The sequence below is a fragment of the Zootoca vivipara genome, chromosome 1 (genome assembly GCF_965207765.1).
Source record: "Zootoca vivipara chromosome 1, rZooViv2.hap1.1, whole genome shotgun sequence".
NCBI classification, from domain to species: domain Eukaryota; kingdom Metazoa; phylum Chordata; class Lepidosauria; order Squamata; family Lacertidae; genus Zootoca; species Zootoca vivipara.
Window position 1 is genome coordinate 14,711,222 of NC_142582.1, and position 19,634 is coordinate 14,730,855.

General features: G+C 44.3%; 1 protein-coding gene across 2 annotated transcripts in view; it reads left to right on the plus strand.

Moving 5' to 3' along the window:
• The window catches only part of TMEFF2 (transmembrane protein with EGF like and two follistatin like domains 2), a 236,504-nt gene that overhangs the window by 102,867 nt on the left and 114,003 nt on the right, over nucleotides 1–19,634 (plus strand). The window lies entirely within an intron of this gene.

Genomic DNA, 19,634 nt, shown 5'->3' on the forward strand with positions numbered 1-19,634 from the left:
ACCAAACCCAACAGTATAAAATACTGCATAAAATCATGTTGCTGCCTAGAATGATTCAGTTCATTAATGCCCATTGTTAAGCCAGCTGGGTCAGATGCTGCACTGGCTGGGGTCCTTGAGTCATGGTGGAGACAGTGGGTCTCTCAGACCTACTGCCGGTGGCAAGGTGGATGTTGACTCCACACAACCAGCCCAGATGCTGTTTATGAGGAACTCGCCCACATCACTCTTGATAATCAGCAGGCCCTCCCACTTGAGGAAGTCGGAGATGAGCCCGTCCCTCTGGAGAAGCGAGTTGCGGCTGTACCCAGTGTCAAGGCCGACCAAGACGTCCAGCAGTGCCTCCACACTGAAGAGGCTCTCGTTGCATGACAGCCCATCCGCCAGTAGCTGCTCCTGCTTCTTCTTCAGCTGCACCTTGGCCAATGGGATGGCAACGGCGGAGGCTGCTGAGGGAAGTTAGCGGGGCGACTAGTTAAGTCCAGCAGGCAGGAAGAAGAGGCCACGATAAAGATGCTGAGGAAGCCTCAGCAGGATCCCAGCAGCCGGCGAGTCAGCGCTACGCCTCGGCCTAGGCATCCACGCCGCTGCCCATGGAAGGTGTGATTTCATGAATAAATCGATAGATTGTTTCTACGCGTCCAAAGTCATCTCTCTCTTTCCACCCTAGATGATGCTCAAGGCCATTCACACTAAGGGCCAATTCAATTTCGCACATTGCATTGACTGACTGCTGAAAGAGAGACTTGCTCTCTGCTGGAGGCTTCCTACAGATGGCAGGGAGCATGATGTTGTGTCTCCCCAACTTCCCTCATTAAAGGAGTAATGTGTGAACAATTAACTCTTGCCTTCAGCATCTATTTTCACTTTGTTTTGAGCAATTGATGAACGACAAGTGCGCTGCATGGGCAGAGAGTGAGGCTAGTTGGAGGGGGCAGGAGAACTCTGGAGCCCCTGCCATATGCCCTGCCAACCTAGGGATGGGGAACCTGTTGCTACTGGACACCAACTCCCATCAGCCCCAGCCAGCAGGGGAGAGGGAGCCAAACAACTTCTGGAGGGTTAAACATTCCCCAACTCCCAGTGGCATAGCATGGGGCAGTTCCCCCAGGCACATAATTATCAGGGGCACAGCATTTCAACACCCGGTGCTGCCTCAAAATATATGCTCGCTTCCATCTATCTCCATTGAAAACGGCTTCTCCATGCTAACCAGGAAGTGACCTCCCCAGATAATGGAACGACTCTTCTTTTTTTTAAAACATAATTTTTATTGATTTTACAAATTACAAAAAACGGTACATACATAAACACCTTTTCCACCTTCTTCCCACCCCCCTCCATGGGACCTCCCCTGCCACAGAAGTATCCCACGCAGGTGAACAGTCAGAGATGGTCCATTTTATGGTTGGATTTCTGTCCCCCTCCCCCTCCCCTGCCCCCAAAGCCCCCCCCTGCCACCAGAGAGCTCCAGGAAACCAGGGCAGTACGCAGGAAACCAGGGCAGACTCTTCTTTTTTTATCTCTGTGGCTGTGATCTCTTGGGTGCCACAGGCTGCCATTAGGCAGTTGAATGTCCCTCCCACCTCCCCTCTGCGTGGCCCTGGGCACTGGCAACCCATGCTATGCCACTGCCGACTCCTAGTGGAGAGCATTGGTATTGAACTAGTGAAATGGAACAACAACCTAGGCCACATCTGAACCAGGTGAGTTCTAGGAATGGCCCCCGTTTCCTTTCTTTTTACATATATATTTAGGGTATTTTTAAGAGATGGTGAAAAAGAGGGGGAAGTAGAATACAAAAAGCAAAGGGTGAATCATGCATGCCCACACAGAGGAAGGTAAACTTAATATGGTATGTAGCCAATGAGTTCCAGATATACTGCAGACAGGTGCAAAAATGCTACAAAGCTCTTGCACCTTTAATAGTTGTTCAGAAAAGTTCTTCAGCAAGCTACACCTGCTCAAATTCCTTCCTCTGCCTTCTAGTTATTAAAGGTTTTGGGGTTTTCTGCACCTGGATGCCCTGTTCAGATCTGAAAATATTGAAGATTTGTTTCAATGAATTTTTTAGTGTAAACTAATGCACCTTGTGTTGCCCCTACTTCTAGTTTAATTTATATTAGGAGGGTGGGAAGTAACTTATAGTGAGGCCGATATCTATGGCATATGTTGTTTGATTAAAGTGCTTTATGTACTCTGAGGATTAAAACCGTCACTGCTGGAACTACCAACATGTATGGATTGATTGCCACTGTGCCAAAAAATAAACTCACATAAAATTGTCATCTTCCGAGATGAGATTGTAAACTAGACTGCCTGGGATTCCTTGAAAGCTTGGAAAGGAGCATTGCCAAAAAGAAGACATTATTTTAAAAACGAAGGCCGGGGTGTGGGGAGAGACTTTCTATATGCAAAGAATCATCTCTGTTTTTTATTGATATTGCAGGAATTTATTTCCCATATTGCATTCTGTCGCTGATTGCAAAGTCAGAAAACATCTCACTAGTGAATAATTCCCTTCCCCTCTTGCCCCCCCAAATTAAAAACACAACGGATATATTAACTTGAAGATGTTGTGCAGCGGTATCATGAGAAAATTTTTGCAATTTGGAAAAAGGCATCTGCATCCTGTAGACACGAAAGCAGAGGAAAGATTTGGGTTTGCATATCTTTTAATTTTGCACAGATCATTGGATTCTTAATATCACTCACAACCACACGCCAGTTAGCTAGTCTTTTTTTTTGCACATCATGGTGCCATGTTGGCAGTCGCAGCTTCTGAAACAACCTTTCCTTTCTTTCTTTTCATTAAAAAAGAGCATCTCAACTACTCAAAGTACTTTTGATTAATATTGATAGCATGTTTGAGATTCTCAGTTCAGATTACAGGAGACCTTTAAATATATCTCTGCTGCATTGTCTGCATACTTAAGCACCTCCACCTATTTCAGGACTGCAAGCAAATCAGCAATCTCCCAGAGGAAGGAGGGGAGGGAGAGGAAACGGAGCTCTTAAAAAGATAGAGAAAGTGACCTCTTTAGAAATGGCACGAAACGGGCGATATTGCATGAAGAAGTAGCTGAATGAATCCTTCTAAACCTAATAATGATTAGAGTACTAAGTCCTAAAGATAGCTCTTCCAGTTTGGTCAAATGAATTCCTTGATCAAAGCTTCTTGACAGATGCAGATTTATGCTCATTCGTAATTGGCATATAAGGAAAAAGGGGGGCAACTTTACATTTTTTGCTGTGAGTAATTGTGATGGCGAGGGAAGCCGAGTGGTTGTGAACTTCTTGGATTTATGGCAGAACTGCAAGGATCACAGAGGGGTGGAGGGGTTTTCCATCTCTTCCCCCTTGCAAAATGCCAATCATTGATCACGGTGCAAAAAACTTAATGTAACGAGGTCAAGATGCATTGCTGCTTCCATGTGGCCCGGTTCTTTCCCGTGACCTCGGGCTGAGCTCAAGGCACAGGCTCATGTAAAAGCTGATACAGTTATTCAAGGGTGCTGACTTCCAGCGACAACGTCATTAACATATGGCTATTAAAAATCCCATGACACTTTTTTTCCCTCCAAATGTAGAGCTGTTAACCTTGGTAATTTGGCCAAGGTCCAATCCTCATAATTACATCCGGCCTAACGAAATTTCCAGTGTCGTTTCTACAACTGCTTCTAAAGTGCTGAGCTGCAGGAGGAGTCGTTTGAAAGTGGTTGGGGGTGGGGGGTGGGGAGGCAGATTTATGTGGGGTGGTTGAGGGAACCCTGCAAAAACCAGAATTCCTCATCTGTGCCTGAGAGGCTACTTACGGTACGTTGTCAGCGGATCATGCGGTGAAGTGCAGGCAAATGGGTTAATGAGTTCTTGGAGTTTTTAAGCAGTTAGTAGGTGTAATGGGGCAATGGTGTGGTGGTGGGGAGTTGCCCAGGAGATGGGCACAGCCAAATAATTTGTCTTCAACTTGGATTTCTTGGGGATAAAGAGAATAACCTGTGCTGTACATTCTTTAGCAGAACCAGTGTCTTTCCTGAAAGTGGGGCATTCTGGGTAAGGTCCCTGGGGAAGCACCTGCCACCATGGTTTGCTGCAGTGGCCAGACACGTTGTTTAAACTTAAGGGGAAGGGGGAAATTGAAGTACCGGTACCAAGGACAGCCGTACCTTGGTTGTTGAACAGAATGCATTCCGGGAGTCCGCTCGACTCCCAGAACCATTTGAAAAGCAAAGTGCAGCTTCCAATTGGCTGCAGGAGAGTCAATTGGACGCAGTCAATTGGAAGCCGCGGAAGCCCCATTGGATGTTCAGCTTCCAAAAATTGTTCAAAAACCGGTACACTCACTTCCGGGTTTTGATTGTTCAGGAGCCGATTTGTTCGGGAGTCAAGGCTTCCAAGGTACGACTGTAACTTCAACTTTTTTCCTAAGTTCCAAGTGCCTTTCTAGCTGTTGTGGTAAATAGCAATTGCCCAGGCCCTTGACCAGCCATCTCTCTCTCCCTCCATCTCTCTCTCTTATAATAATTTTTTATTAGTCTTTTACACAAAATTTGACATTGTTCAATTCTCATTCAATATAATAATTCCTCACATGTTGACTTCCCATCCTATTGTGATCCTTTATCTGCTGCTCTAAGCACCATTCATTTTCTACTATATTATAACTTACATTGCAATCATTTATTCTTTCTCCTTCCCCTGCTCGCGATTTCTTAAATAGTTTGAAAAGAAAGTCCTCTCTTTGACAGCCCATCTCAAAATATACCTCACTTGACCCTTCCTCGTGAGAGAGAGAGAGAGAGAGAGAGAGAGAGAGAGAGAGAGAGAGAGGAGCCAATTCTGCTGCCACTAACAAAATAACAAAACGAAGGGAAAGAAGCAGACAAGCAGAGGAAGAGAGGAAGAATGAGAGAGGAAGAATGGGGGTGGCTCTGGGAACTTAGGCAGAACAATATTTTGTCCTGGCCATAGCTGCCAAGTCTCCCATTTTTCGTGGGAAACCCCCGTATTTAAACCCGTTTCCCGCTGTTATCCCAAATAGAGAAAAATCCTGTAAATCCTCCGGATTTTCTACCTGCCAGGGAGGCTCCTTCTGCGCATGTCTGGACACATGTCTGGTAAGAAAAATCCGGACATGTCTGGACACATGTCTGGTAAGAAAAATCCGGGATCAGCAGCGGTGTGGCACCGGAAGTCGCTTCTGCGCATGGGCCCAGACATGGGCAGAGCGGCACCCGAAATTGGTTCTGTGCATGTCCAGACATGTGCAGAAGCGACTTCCAGTGCCGCACCGCTGCTGATCCCGGATTTTTCTTACCAGGAGTTGGAGGGTATGGTCCTGGCCCTGTTTTGTGGTAGTAATTTCATTCCAGTAGGAGTCTGGCATGATTAGATGCACTGTTTCATATGTCTGGTCTGCTTAGCCAGATACTTTTGTCTGTAAACTGTTATTTACAGTAGTTTTGCTGTTACAGGTTTTTTTTTTGTTCAGCCCTATCCATTAATGAGCTAGTAAAGTTTGCCAAGCCCTTCTGCTTCTGGATCCGGCCTGCTTGATTTAGCAAGTTCTGCTAACACACTACTTCCTCTGACAAGTGCTCTACTCAGAAGTTCTGGGACATGAAGAAAGCAAAGATTACAAGGGTCTGATCTTCTGTTCATCATCATAAAGCAAAATAATAATAATAATAATAATAATAATAATAATAATAATAATAATAATAATAAATGCTTCCCAAAACTGATGGAACCATTTAGTCAAATATCAGTGCTTTGGTATGTGGAAGAGAGAACTTTTGTAGGTCAAGTTTGTCATGCAGGGCAGGGAAGCAGCAGAGAATTACTGTTCTGTAAAAGTCAAAAGTATAGATCTCTATCTCCCTTTGCATGAGTTTACACTAGTGATGTACACCGAATGGCTAATGAGGTGTGTTTGGTACCAAAATACACTTTCTAAATAGAAAAGTCCTCTTGAAATCAATTAGACTCCTGTCCAGGTCGCTGCAAAGCATTGCTGCCTTAATAAATCTTAGAGGATGTTGGAAATGTTGTTTCACATTCTCAGTACAGTGGTACCTCAGTTTTTGAACGTAATCCGTACCGGAAGACTGTTTGAGTTCTCAAATAGCCGACAGCTAGGCCTCAGGATCTTGCACTCAGTGGAAGCCGCGTGGCATGTTCAACTTCCGAGGTGTGCTCGAAAACCGAAGCATTTACTTCCGGGTTTACAGCGTTCGAAATGTTCGTCCACATAGACATTCAAAAACCGAGGTACCACTGTGGTTTAAAGTGGTGATGAAAGAGACAGATACCTTGCTGCCTAAAAATAATTGTGAGTAAGATATTACACCTAAGTATTTTGGGGGACCATTTTACCAAACATTCTCTGGGCATGGGAGAATTTTCCAGACTTTTTTTTTTCATGGATGAGACTCACAATTAGTAATGGCATCAGCGCCCGTTTGTCTTCTTTTTCTAAAGGGTTGTTGTTGTTGTTGTTGCAAGTGACAACAGCAGCAACACATCCTGGACACCATGGGGCATTCTCCACAATGACCCAGAAAAAAGTGAGTTTGGGGTTGGGGTGAAATAGCAGACTCTATAGGAAAAAGGGAAGAAAGGAAGAAAATTCAGGGACTGTCCAGCCAAATGGCTTTCAGAGAATGGGGAAAATTATATTTCCAGTAATTTTCTCAGAAAAAAATGTTTTGGCTCAAAAATAGCCTGATGCAAACATTTGTATGCGATTCATATACAATGCCTCAACGATCCCTTCAAAGAACAGCATTCTCATGCCCATGATGCAGATTTGGGAAAGGAGACAGGCTGATATTTATGGTGGATTGCCCAATGCAACCAGGTGTATTTGCTTATTGTCAGTAACCAATTTCAATTCCACTCAGAAAAAACACACCAAGTGGATAGTTGTTGTTTTGAAGAAAAGAATCCCTTCACTTGTTCCTTGCAGGAACCCAGCATTCACCCAAATTCTCATCCCCATCCCCCCCAGATTTGGAACTCAAGCTGAAAGTGCCATTCCCCCAGGTTGTGAAATCTTGGCATCCTCCTTTCTGTCACTAGGCCATTAATTAGAATGTCAGAACATTCGCCCCACACCAGGAGAAACTCAGGCCCTGGCTGCGCATTTGATGGCTATCTCATTCTCTGAAAAGAAGCAAGTCCCCCAAGAATGCCGACTTTGGAATCAAAGCCATGTGCATAATTTAACTCTGGATCAATAGGAAGACTTTTCAGGGACGTTGGTGCTGCAGGTCACACACACAATTAATTCTGCAGCGCTGATTTCCAGCGCTAGCAGCAAAGCCCCTCCTTGTAATAAGGGATCCTGGGCATGCACACCTGAAGTTTAAAATGGGGACTCTGAGCAGAATGAATTTTCGTTTAGAATGCAACTTCATTAGTCAATGAAGGGAGTCTTTGCTTTGCTTTAAAAAATATATATCAAATCAAAATCAAAATTGTGGTGTACTATGATCCCTAGATTTTTTTCGCATGTTCTACTGGAAGCAAGATGTTGCCTTCTTATATTTGTGTAGCCGGTCCTTCTTGCCTAAGTGTAGAACCTTATATTTATCCCTACTGAAATTCATTCTGTTAGTTTTGGCCCAGTTCTCCAATCTGTTAAGGACATCTTGAATCCCAATTCTGTCTTCAATGGCATTGGCTACCCCTTCCAGTTTGGAGTTATCTGCAAATTTGATGTATATAAAGCTGTTGAACAACAATAGGCCTAGGACAGAACCCTGCGACACCCCACTTGTCACTTTCTTCCAGAATAATAAGGTACCATTGGGTTTGGTCAGTCAACCAGCTATAAATCCACCTAATAGCTATCTTGTCCAGTCCACATTTTACCAGCTTCTCCAGAAGAATACCATAGGGGACTTCATCAAAAACCTTACCAAAATCAAGATATACTATGCCCACAGCATTCCCCTGATCTACCAAGCTTGTGACTTTATCAAAAAAAGAAATGAGATTTGTCTGTCATGACTTGTTTTTGAGAAACCCATGATGGGTCTTAGTAATCACAGAATCCTTTTTTAAGTCCTTGCAGACCGACCGTTTAATTATCTGTTCTAGGACCTACCTTGGTCAAGTGCATCTGATTTTGCGGGTAACTTGGCCAAGTCACTTTTTTGTTGTTGTTAAATTGTATGTGCTCTCTGCTTTCATTTGACACCAGATTCATCTCTCTGTGATTATACAAGATTACCCAAAACTAGTGTTGATTTCGCAGGGACAGGCAGATATTGCACATTTCTATGAGGATTTGCTGTGAGATTTACAGCTTTTGTCAGCTGCCGTTGCTGAACTATAGGCATAGAAATGTAACTGTGCTTGCTCCTTTGTGTGTTTCTAATAGCCACATTAAAGGGCTGAATGAGTTTTTTTCTCTGCTGTGTTGAAGATCAAACCCCTATGCAAATGTCTTACAGCTACGGTTATCTTGCTAACTGGGCAGGAAGCCCAGTTTCAAACAACAGAGATTTTGTGTAGAGCCCAGGCTCGTGACACCAGAGCCAATGTGTGGTTCTTGAAAGTGTCATGCATGGACCTTTAAATAAGTGTAAGATGTGGGGGGGGATAGTCAAAAGCTGTTAAGATTCCCTTTTGTAACTCTGCCCCCACCCTGCTCTCTCTGTAAAAAATAGCACTCCAAAAGGGATGCACATTCAATTAGAAGTGGCTTGATTTGGATCAGGACTGAATTGAACAGTGAATATTTGCTGTGAAACGGGAGTTCACTACCCCAGATTTCAAAAATCATTTGTAAATGGATGAACCTCTGCATGAACTTGGTAGCTACTCTAACAGAGACAGAACTCATTTCCCTCTTCATCCTCTGGTTTGGTCATGAAGGCACAAAGAGCAGAATCTATCTCTCCTCCATATTCTTCCCATCCTGTGGTCCAAAACATGGGCAATGTAGTTGTCCCAAGGGCAACTTATGTGATCAGGTGTCCTGGGGGGGATTATATACAGTGTACCAAGTACTGAAAAGGGGAAATAAAAATAATGAGCCTTTGTCCCCCCCCCCTTCCTCTTTTCCTGGCCCTGCTAGTATTACTGAGGTAACAGCATTTGGCAGTAGAACACCAGCCAGATGTCTGGGTGGTCTGAAGATAGTTCTTCTCTGGTTTTGACAAAATTCAGAGCCAGAAAATAACATGGAGGTCACAATGCTCACCTGTGTTGGACCGTCCGCCTGACTCATTGTAAGGCAGCTCACTGAATATTTTCTAGGGCATGTTAAGGATGGGAAACAGTAGTGGTGCATGCTCTAGTTATCTCCCGCTTGGATTACTACAATGCGCTCTACGTGGGGCTACCTTTGAAGGTGACCTGGAAACTACAACTGATCCAGAATGCGGCAGCTAGTCTGGCGACTGGGAGTGGCCACTGAGACCATACAACACCAGTCCTGAAAGACCTACATTGGCTCCCAGTACGTTTCTGAGCACAATTCAAAGTGTTGGTGCTGACCTTTAAAGCCCTACATGGCCTTGGCCCAGTATACCTCAAAGAGCATCTCCACCCCCATAATTCAGCCTGGCCACTGAGGTCCAGCTCTGAGGGCCTTCTGGCAGTTCCCTCACTGTGAGAAGTGAGGTTACAGGGAACCAGGCAGAGGGCCTTCTAAGTAGTTCTGTGGAACACCCTCCCATCAGATGCCAAGGAAATAAACAACTATCTGACTTTTAGAAGACATTTGAAGGCAGCCCTGTTTAGGGAAGTTTTTAATGTCTGGTTATTTATTGTGCTTTTAAATCTGTTGGGAGTTGCCCAAAGTGGCTGGGGTATAAATAATAATAATAATAATAATAATAATAATAATAATAATATGTTGTTGTTGTTGTTGTTGTTGTTGTTGTTGTTGGCTTCTTTCTGTCTCAAGAGACAATGGAGTGCACCTTGGAGGGTGAAATCAAACCACTGCATTAGCAGCACCAAAGTGACCTCTGAGGGGAGCAAGCCTTGACTGTGTATGGAGGTCCTGGGTTGCTCAGATGACAAAACCCTCCCCTCTCAGCCCTCTCAGAGCAAGATGTTTGGCACCAGCTTGACTGCAGGAGTTGTTAGAAGCAAGCCAGCAAGGCACCGTAGTAGTAGTCATAGTCGTAGTCGTAGTAGTAGTAGTAGTAGTAAAGGTAAAGGATCCCTGAAAGTTAAGTCCAGTCGCGAACGACTTCGGGGTTGCAGCGCTCATCTCGCTTTACTAGCTGAGGGAGCCGGCGTTTGTCCGCAGACAGTTTTTCCGGGTCATGTGGCCAGCATGACTAAGCCGCTTCTGTCGAAACCAGAGCAGCGCACAGAAATGCTCTTTACCTTCCCGCTGAAGTGGTACCTATTTATCTATTTTCATTTTGACGTGCTTTCGAACTGCTAGGTTGGCAGGAGCTGGGACCGAGCAACGGGAGCTCACCCCGTCGCGGGGACTCGAACTGCCGACTTTCCAATCAGCAAGCCCTAGGCTCAGTGGTTTAGACCACAGTGGTAATTAATTAAATTTGTATACTGCCCTTCATCATTAGATCTCAGGGTGGTTTATAGCATAAAATTATGAGATAAAAACACAAAAGACATAATAAAAACAAGAATAAAAGAAGCCAATAACCCCCTCCACTCCCAAAAACCCATTTAAAAGGATGTGGGACGTTAGCCATCCAAAGGCCTGGATTAAGAGGAACATTTTCGCATGTCCCTTAAAGGTGTATAATGAAGGCAACAGGCAAATGATGTTATTAACAAAGTAAGGCTATAGGATTATACCTACAAATAATCCTGTGTACTTGTTAATATAATACAGTGGAACCTCGGTTTATGAATACCTCAGTTTACGAATTTTTGGTTTACGAACGCCGCGGACCCATCTGGAACAGATTAATTCACTTTCCATTACTTTCAGTGGGAAAGTTCGCTTCAGTTTATGAACAGACTTCCCGAACTAATTACACCCATGCTTCGGGTTAAGTACGCTTCAGGTTGAGTACTCCGCAGACCCGTCTGAAACGGATTAATCCACTTTGCATTATTTTCAATGGGAAAGTTCACTTCAGTTTATGAACGCTTCAGTTTAAGTACTCCACGGACCGTCTGGAACGGATTAATTCACTTTCCATTACTTTCAATGGGAAAGTTCGCTTCAGTTTATGAACGCTTCAGTTTATGAACAGACTTCCAGAACTAATTGTGTTCATAAACTGAGGTACCACTGTAAATGCAAGCTTCTGTCAAAATCATATGCATCTCCATTACACACTAGGGAGATAAAATTCAGGCAAGTTCAATAGGCCTAGTTGCCTTTTGTGACTCCTGCTAAGCGAGCAATGTCAACAATGCCTAATGGGGATTTGCATTAAAAATAAATAAAATCATTTGCTTATGCTAAAGAAAACCAACCTTTCTTTGTGCCTTCCCTACCGCAAGCATCACATTCTACATGGTGTCCCTTTAAATATGTAAAGGAACGACTTGCAATTAAAGGATGCGAGAGGAAAAGAAAGGAGTACAAAGGAAGGCATTTCAGCTTTAATGAAATCCATTCCCATCTTAATTCAGATATGAAATTATTTTGACAGCTGGAGAGTAAAGTTTGCTCCCGTGGGACAGTCTTGCTCTGTTTGGGATTTAAATGGAGCAGAAAAGCCTTCGTAAAGAGAGAAAACCCTTCGGTGTAAAAAGGAGGCACTGTGAACTTAAAATGAGGATACCCAATGTAGCCCCCACCAAAACTAAATAAAATGATGATGCTTCCCAGAAGTAATAATGGGGGAAGGGGGACACACACAGTGTGCCATGGGACCTTCCTGCCAAAGTATCCCCACACCCTGAGTTCTTCCTGTGTTTCTCACAATATCACTGGGGAGATGTTCCCCGCTTTGGTTCATCCATCTTCCTTTCTCTTCATGTACAAATAGTCTTGCCTTTCAACAAAACAAGAACCTTGTTGTACAAACTTCAGAGGCACCTTCTTCCCTGAGCACACGCAGAGCTGTTTAGGAAAATGAAAAGTGTTCTGTGCGAATCCTCAAGCCACTGCGCGTGGAATTCAAAGTAGGAATTAGAGCAGTAAATTGCTGCAGCCCCAAAGCGCACGGAACTTCCCAAAGAAGTGATTTATGAATTCCTCCACTCGCTACATGGGATAGAAGACATGGCACAATTTGTGTACCCAATGCCTGTAAGAACACCATGACAGCAATATCACACAGCTGGATGTAAGTACTGTCGGCAGTGATATTAACTGAAAGTACCATGGGGGTATTTCGAGAAAACTAAGGTCAGAATGGCTTGTGTTACTCTCCTTTGAAAACAATAGATATGACAGAGGTCTGCAATGCATCCCACAGTTGTGCAATATGTGTGCCCTTGGAAATGGAATCAATCCAATAGACTTGGAAGGGCCCCAAGGGTCATCTAGTCCAACCCTCTGCAATGCGGGAATCGCAACTGAAGAAAACCCCTGCTGAGGGGAAAGCGAAAACTTCTGTAACAAGGGGCAGTCAGGTAAGAGTAAAATTCCCTCATAGCCCTGTCAGCCAGCATCCAAACAGGTTCCCAGCAAGGGGCCTGAACCGAGAGTCAGTTGATGCCAAAGCTACACACACAAAAAAAACAAAGAGGCCCGGGCCTCTTTAAATACAGTGGAACCTTGGTTCTCGAACTTAATCCATTCCGGGAGTCCATTCGACTCCCGAAACTGTTTGAAAACCAAGGCGCGGCTTCCAATTGGCTGCAGGAGCTTCCTGCACTCAATCAGAAGCTGTGTCGGACGTTCGGCTTCCGGAAAAAGTTCACGAACTGGAACACTTACTTCCGGGTTTGCGGCGTTCAGGAGCCAAGCCGTTCAGGAGCCAAGCCATTTTGGGAACCAAGGTACCACTGTAACAGGAAGCCTTCAGTGGTACGCAGTGAAATTTTTCGTAGGGGAAGAGTTAGGGCCAGAGGGGCTAGCTTGCGAGGGCGATGGGGAGGGGAAGCATCGTCATGCATACCTAAGCTGAGCAGAAACTTCCTGGGCTTCGGGAAGGCGGGACCAGGCTTCTGACTGGATTATTGAGTTCTTCTTCTGCCTTCCCAAAGTCAGGTGGGCTTGGGGAAGGTGGCGGAAGGGCTCTTGGACCCCGTCACAGCATTGTCCCTCCCTCCCAAAGCCAAGCAAAAGCTTCCTATGCTTTGGGAAGGAGGTGCCAGGCTGTAATACTTTAATACTCTAATTTACTGGGAAGATTTAGGGGGCTAGCCTAGTCCCCCTAGTCCATTGGCTGTCCGCACACCACTGGAAGCCTTCTCAAGGAATCTTGCAAGAATGCCATGACTCCTGGTAGATCCTGCGAGACCAGCCAAGTCACACAAATGTCTGTCATTCCCCAGGGCTCGTGGTGCAGTTTGCACAATGTGGCCCCACTGCAGGCAGAAGGTGGCAAAGCATGAGTTATTCTCAGGCTTCAGGGAAATCTGCTTCCTCCCCTGTGGCCATAAATGAGCAGATCAAACAAATTCTTACCAGCTAGTTTCTTTAATAAACACAGCAAAGGACAAAACAAAGCATCTAACCAGAATGGCGGTGCTCCCAATTAAGGTCACTTCCTCTTTTGTCCCTATTAATCTATGTCACTCCTACTCTTGTAATCTGATCTTGTAGCCTCTGAGCTTTCTGTTCTGACACTTTCTGAGCTCTCCGTGATTTTGGGGAAGGGAGGGGGATACTATCCAGAGACTGTGAATCTGTTAACTCTCTCTCTCTTCCAGTGTTTCTTCTCCTAGCTGTTCCCCATCCAGTATTTCCCAGCTTCTGCCTACTGAACTATGTCCCTCTGCAAACCACTGTTCCAAATCTATACTGCCCTCCTGCTCCTGGGAAGATTCAGGATGAGGAGTAGGGGGTGGCTCCCACCATTCTTCCTCAGTGCAGCCCTCCTCAGCACAGTCCCTGACAGTTATATAAAAAATGCCTTCATCCTATCGCACCGTTTGCTTCAAGTGGTGTGAGTTATCATTAAGAATCAAGCAGCAGAACTTTATTTAAACAAGCTTGAATTCAGCTCCTAACCCTCTCTGCCCCCTCCTGCCCTGTCTCTGGACCGTTTGTGCTGACTCGCTTCCTGGTAGCTGTTCTCTTAATCCATGCCTTCGCTCTGGGTCACTGAGTTTCTCCATCCGCCTGCCGTCCTCTAACCCTCTCGCTTACCGTAGTTCCACATACACTGATACACTGGGCACATTTTTGGTCATCATCCTTCGAATGAACACCATAAGCATCATATTATTTGGCTGTGCACAAGGGAAAGGGAAGAATTTTGAGTGTTCCCCTTTCATGCAGTTCAATGATTCTTGCGTTGCAGTAAAGGAGGATGTCATGAGGCAGTCAGGAATGTATCAATGAATGCCAAATGCACGATCTCTCTTATATTATTCCTTAGTCACTGGTTCTCCCCCCCCCCCAATCAAAAATAAACAAATAAACTGAGCCACAGCCTGTTTAGATTTCCATGAAGAAGGTGTTTCGGTCAACATGTTGATGGTTATAATTGCCCATACTGTATTTATTTTGTTTGTTTGCGATGCTTGCCACATTTATTTTCATTTTCTAATTGAAGGGACCTTCAATGGGACACTGGAAGAGAAGGGGGGGATAGTGGGCGATATCTTATTGTACACAAAACTCTCCCAGTGATTTCATTATTACTATCAGAGTTATTTCATTATTCAAGTATTGTTCCTGGACTGGGGGTGTATCTTCTCCACCGACATTACTCACCCACTTGCAAATCAATTAATTGATTAATCTTCTACAAACAAATGAATATATTTGTTAGTTAGTTAACTAGTCAGTCAACTAACCAATCAATCTTTTCAGTTAAATCACCTTCGCATTTTATTTAAGCAACCAGTCACTGGAAAGTAAATCCATCAATCTAATGCTCAATTATAGAAGAAGAAGAAGAAAAGGGGGGGTCCAACAATATTGTTTCCATACCAGTAAAAATAAATAAATCACTGATTTGTTTAAATGAGGGAATGACCCTGACAGTGTTTCACAGCACAGCTGAAATTCATTTCTGTAACAGAACTAAAATATGTAGAGGGATTCCTAAAAGCAAAATAAATGCCATCTTACACACATCACACAACCTTGTTACAATGAAGTACTTCCAATTTTACTTTTATTTTTTTGTTTTATTTTTTGTAGTCACCTTTCTTTTCAATAAGTTAATCATTACAACAATGGCCAAGCATCCTCATGGCTCATGGATATGAGAGATGACTGTCTCCAGATCTCTGAGTCATCATTTTGAGTTTTCCTTCTGATGGGCAAATAAATGGCAACTCTCCTCTAGCCTTAAACAGTTCACAAGTGGCAGGAAAGAATGACTCTGTGTGCTTGGCTAGGGATTGTGGGTAACAGTTGGGTAACTGTGACACGACCAGGGATATTCATTCATTCATTTAACCTTTATTGGAATCATTTCCAAACATTTAAAATACATAATCCGGTGCAATCTTGTCGCCAGATTATCAGAACAGTCACTTGCCAAAGGACCAGCAATTTATTTCACCTCTATGGGTATCCAGTGGGGACAGGATTAAACCGCTTCTGACACCATGACGAATGCCAGAGAGCACAGAAACGCTGTTAACCTCCCCGCTGCAGTGGTACCTTTTTATCTACTCATGCTGGTATGCTTTTGAAATGCTAGGTTGTCAGGAGCCGGGACAGAACAACGGGAGCTCACCCCGTCACGTGGATTCAAACCGCTGACCTTACCACTGGCAAGCCCAAGAGGCTCAGTGGTTTAGACCACAGTGCTACCCTCATCCCCAGGCTTCATTACCATTGCTCAAGAGAGACTCTCTATAGAAGTGATACAGCCAGTACACAAGTGTATATTCACCACTCGTTGACCGCAGAAGTGGGGAATGGCTATGAGAGCTCACACACAACAGACCTGGCTTTTATGTAACCTTAGACACACTTTTCAGCAGAGTTATTCCGCCCTTTCAGCTGTGAGTCACCATGTAACAACAAATGAAATGCTGTACATGAATCTGTGAACAGGGTCATAGAATCCCTTGCTTTTCAGTCTGCTCAAGATATATAGCATTTCTTTGCAGCCTTTTCGCCTTTGCAAAAAAGATAGATGGATTAACCTGAGAATGATTCGTTATTTATGCCATAGCACATTTCTCGTGAAACTGCCTAGATTGCCCTCAGGGTGTAATAGTCTGGTTTTTATTATTAATTGTACTTTAGGAAGCGAATTTAGCTGATTCCATTTTGGTCTTGTATTATATTTTTTTAAAAATTCTACCAAATTGCTTTCTGATTAAGAACACAATCATTACCTTAAAGTACTCACACGTGTGACATCATAAAGCATGTAATTGAGTTAAGATACCAGTGGCAGGTAGGGAGACAATTATTAATGATCAAATGGAGCAGAAGTGCTTTGAAATTTCATCCACGTCCCTATTCATTTGATTGCTCAGTGCCATTAACTGTGAGAGTGAATGTTCCCAATGAGTGGAATGAGTTCCCACATAAGACAATCACTTATCATTTATTCCCCCCCTAGTGCGAGGCTGCTGAGCAATGCTGCAATCTGTTGCCGCTTCTCTCATACCCAAATCTCCAATGCAGGAGCCTAAGACTATACATTACTGAAACAAATACCAGCCTAGATGATTTTATAAGTAGGTGTGATGCTGTTCGCTTTAATATAGTGACACGGTGTGTGGAAGAGAGGTTTAATCTTCCGTTGCATTAACCTGCCGTCAAAAGAATTCCCATTGCCTTCTCAAGTTCAAGTTCAAACTCATTAACCTAACTCAACAACTTAAATTACTCTGAGGAACTGCTAGTAGGTTGCTGTTAAACCAAACAGTGACCAGCACTAGTACTTGTAACCCCCCCCCAAAAAAATTGTAATTTTGATTAGACAGTGGCACCAACTCCCAGGCAACCACAATATAGTTGTTGTGGGTGCTCAGCCCCCACAGTCTGCCACTCCCTGCTCCATGCTGTCTTACCTTCCAGAGGCCATGACGGGTCTCGTTGGGCCTCCTTCTACTACATGATATCACACCGTGATGTCACAGGCCCACGCCGGGCACCCACAAAGTATAGCCCCTTTGACTAGGTGTTTTGGGTTTGACCCATTGTCTGCCAATCAGTTAATGATATGAAGGCAAGCTAGCTAAGCGATGCTCCCTTGTTCAGAAGCAATGCACTTTTCAATACCAGCTTCATGGGGACGAAGAATAAGGAAGGGGAATTTGTGTCTCACTTGAGGAATCTTCGCCTGGTGCAGTTGATAGCCGTTTTATATGTGCAGGGCTTCATGAACCCCTCTTTGGGTTATGCCACCGTCCTATTTTCCGTCTATTCCATAATGGTCGCTGTCTTTTCTCTGTACCATGGCAAGCAGTACTCTTCTGTTGTCCATTCTCTCTCTCTCTCTCACCACAATACACTAAAGCAGCTACAAGGAACATGTTAAGGCCAAGGGCTGTGTTTCCTCCTGGGTAACTTTCCATGTCTCAAAGAAGAGGCGAGCCCCTGCAAACCCCACCGTTCTTCTCTGGCTCAGATTAAAATCTGAGTCAAAGAAGAATTCCCAGTTTACACCCTCTTCCCAGCCAGCCCTCAACTCCGAATATAACAGCATGCAAGTCTCCCAGATCCTTGGCTGTCAGATGGCAGTTTAGCACAGTCTGAACAGACATAGGCAGCCTGTATCAGCAAAAATGATTGGCTGAGTGAAGCTGGCATTTGATAGCCAAGAAACTGGGAGGCTGGCAAGCACTCCCTGACTCCCAGGTTGAGGGGAAGGGAGCTTCAGATTGGCTCAGAAATGGCTTGGCTGATTTCTGCTCCAAGTTTCTCTTCCCTCTTTTACTGCCTGCCTCCTCCATTAGCAATTGTGAAATAATTCACAGAAGGGTGCTAGTGGTTATTTCCCTCCCGCTCACAGTTGTTTGGACCCAAGCCACAATTCCCAGGTACATGCAGCATGTAGATACCAATGTGGTGTAGTGGTTAGGATGCAGGAGTAGGGAGCCCAGAGTTCAAATCCTCACTCAGCCATGAAGTTCACTGGAAAATCTTCAGCCAGTCATCGCTTCTAAGCATAACCTACCTCACGGGGTTGTTGTGAGGGTAAAAACAGGGAGGGGGAGAAACACATATAACACCTTTGAGGAAAGGTAGGTTATATATGTAATAATAATGATATATTGGTAGGCCTCAGCCACATCTCTAGCTATGCTAATCACTAACACCAGGCCCTGGTGATCATCTCTGTTGAAGGCGAGATGCATGCTTGGTAGTGGTAGAATGATTATGAAAATCATAGAATCATAGAGTTGGAAGAGACCACAAGGGCCATCCAGTCCAACCCCCTGCCAAGCAGGAAACACCATCAAAGCATTCCTGACAGATGGCTGTCAGGCCTCTGTTTAAAGACCTCCAAAGAAGGAGACTCCACCACACTCCTTGGCAGCAAATTCGACTGTCGAACAGCTCTTACTGTCAGGAAGTTCCTCTTAATGTTTAGGTGGAATCTTCTTTCTTGAAGTTTGAATCCATTGCTCCGTGTCCGCTTCTCTGGAGCAGCAGAACACAACCTTTATCCCTCCTCTATATAACATTCTTTTATCTATTTGAACATGGCTATCATATCACCCCTTAACCTTCTCTTCTCCAGGCTAAACATACCCAGCTCCCTAAGCCATTCCTCATAAGGCATTGTTTCCAGGCCTTTGACCATTTTTGTTGCCCTCCTCTGGACACGTTCCAGCTTGTCAGTATCCTTCTTGAACTGTGGTGCCCAGAACTGGACACAGTACTCCAGGTGAGGTCTGACCAGAGCAGAATACAGTGGTACTATTACTTCCCTTGATCTAGATGCTATACTCCTATTGATGCAGCCCAGAATTGCACTGGCTTTTTTAGCTGCTATATCACACTGTTGACTCATGTCAAGTTTATGGTCTACCAAGACTCCTAAATCCTTTTCACATGTACTGCTCTCAAGCCAGGTGTCACCCATCCTGTATTTTTGCCTTTATTTTTCCTTTTTTCCTTTTTTGCCCAAGTGTAGTACTTTACATTTCTCCTTGTTAAAATTCATCTTGTTTGCTTTGGCCCAGTTGTCTAATCTGTTAAGGTCATTTTGAAGTGTGATCCTGTCCTCTGGGGTATTAGCCACCCCTCGCAATTTGGTGTCATCTGCAAACTTGATCAGGATGCCCTCAAGCCCATCATCCAAGTCATTGATGAAGATGTTGAATAAGACTGGGCCCAAGACAGAACCCTGTGGCACCCCACTAGTCACTTCTCTCCAGGATGAAGAGGAGCCATTGATGAGCACCCTTTGGGTTCGGTCAGTCAGCCAGTTACAAATCCATTGAATGGTAGCATTGTCTAGCCCGCATTTTACTAGCTTCTTTACAAGAATATCAAATCTTTCCAACCTCTCCAGCCTTCCAACAGACAAGCCTGTTTCTTTCAGAAGGACTGATCAGAAGCTGTGTTGGGATACAGATGGTGAAAAGCAAGCTTGATTTTTTAAAATAAAGTAGTATTTCTTATACCCAGACATTTATTT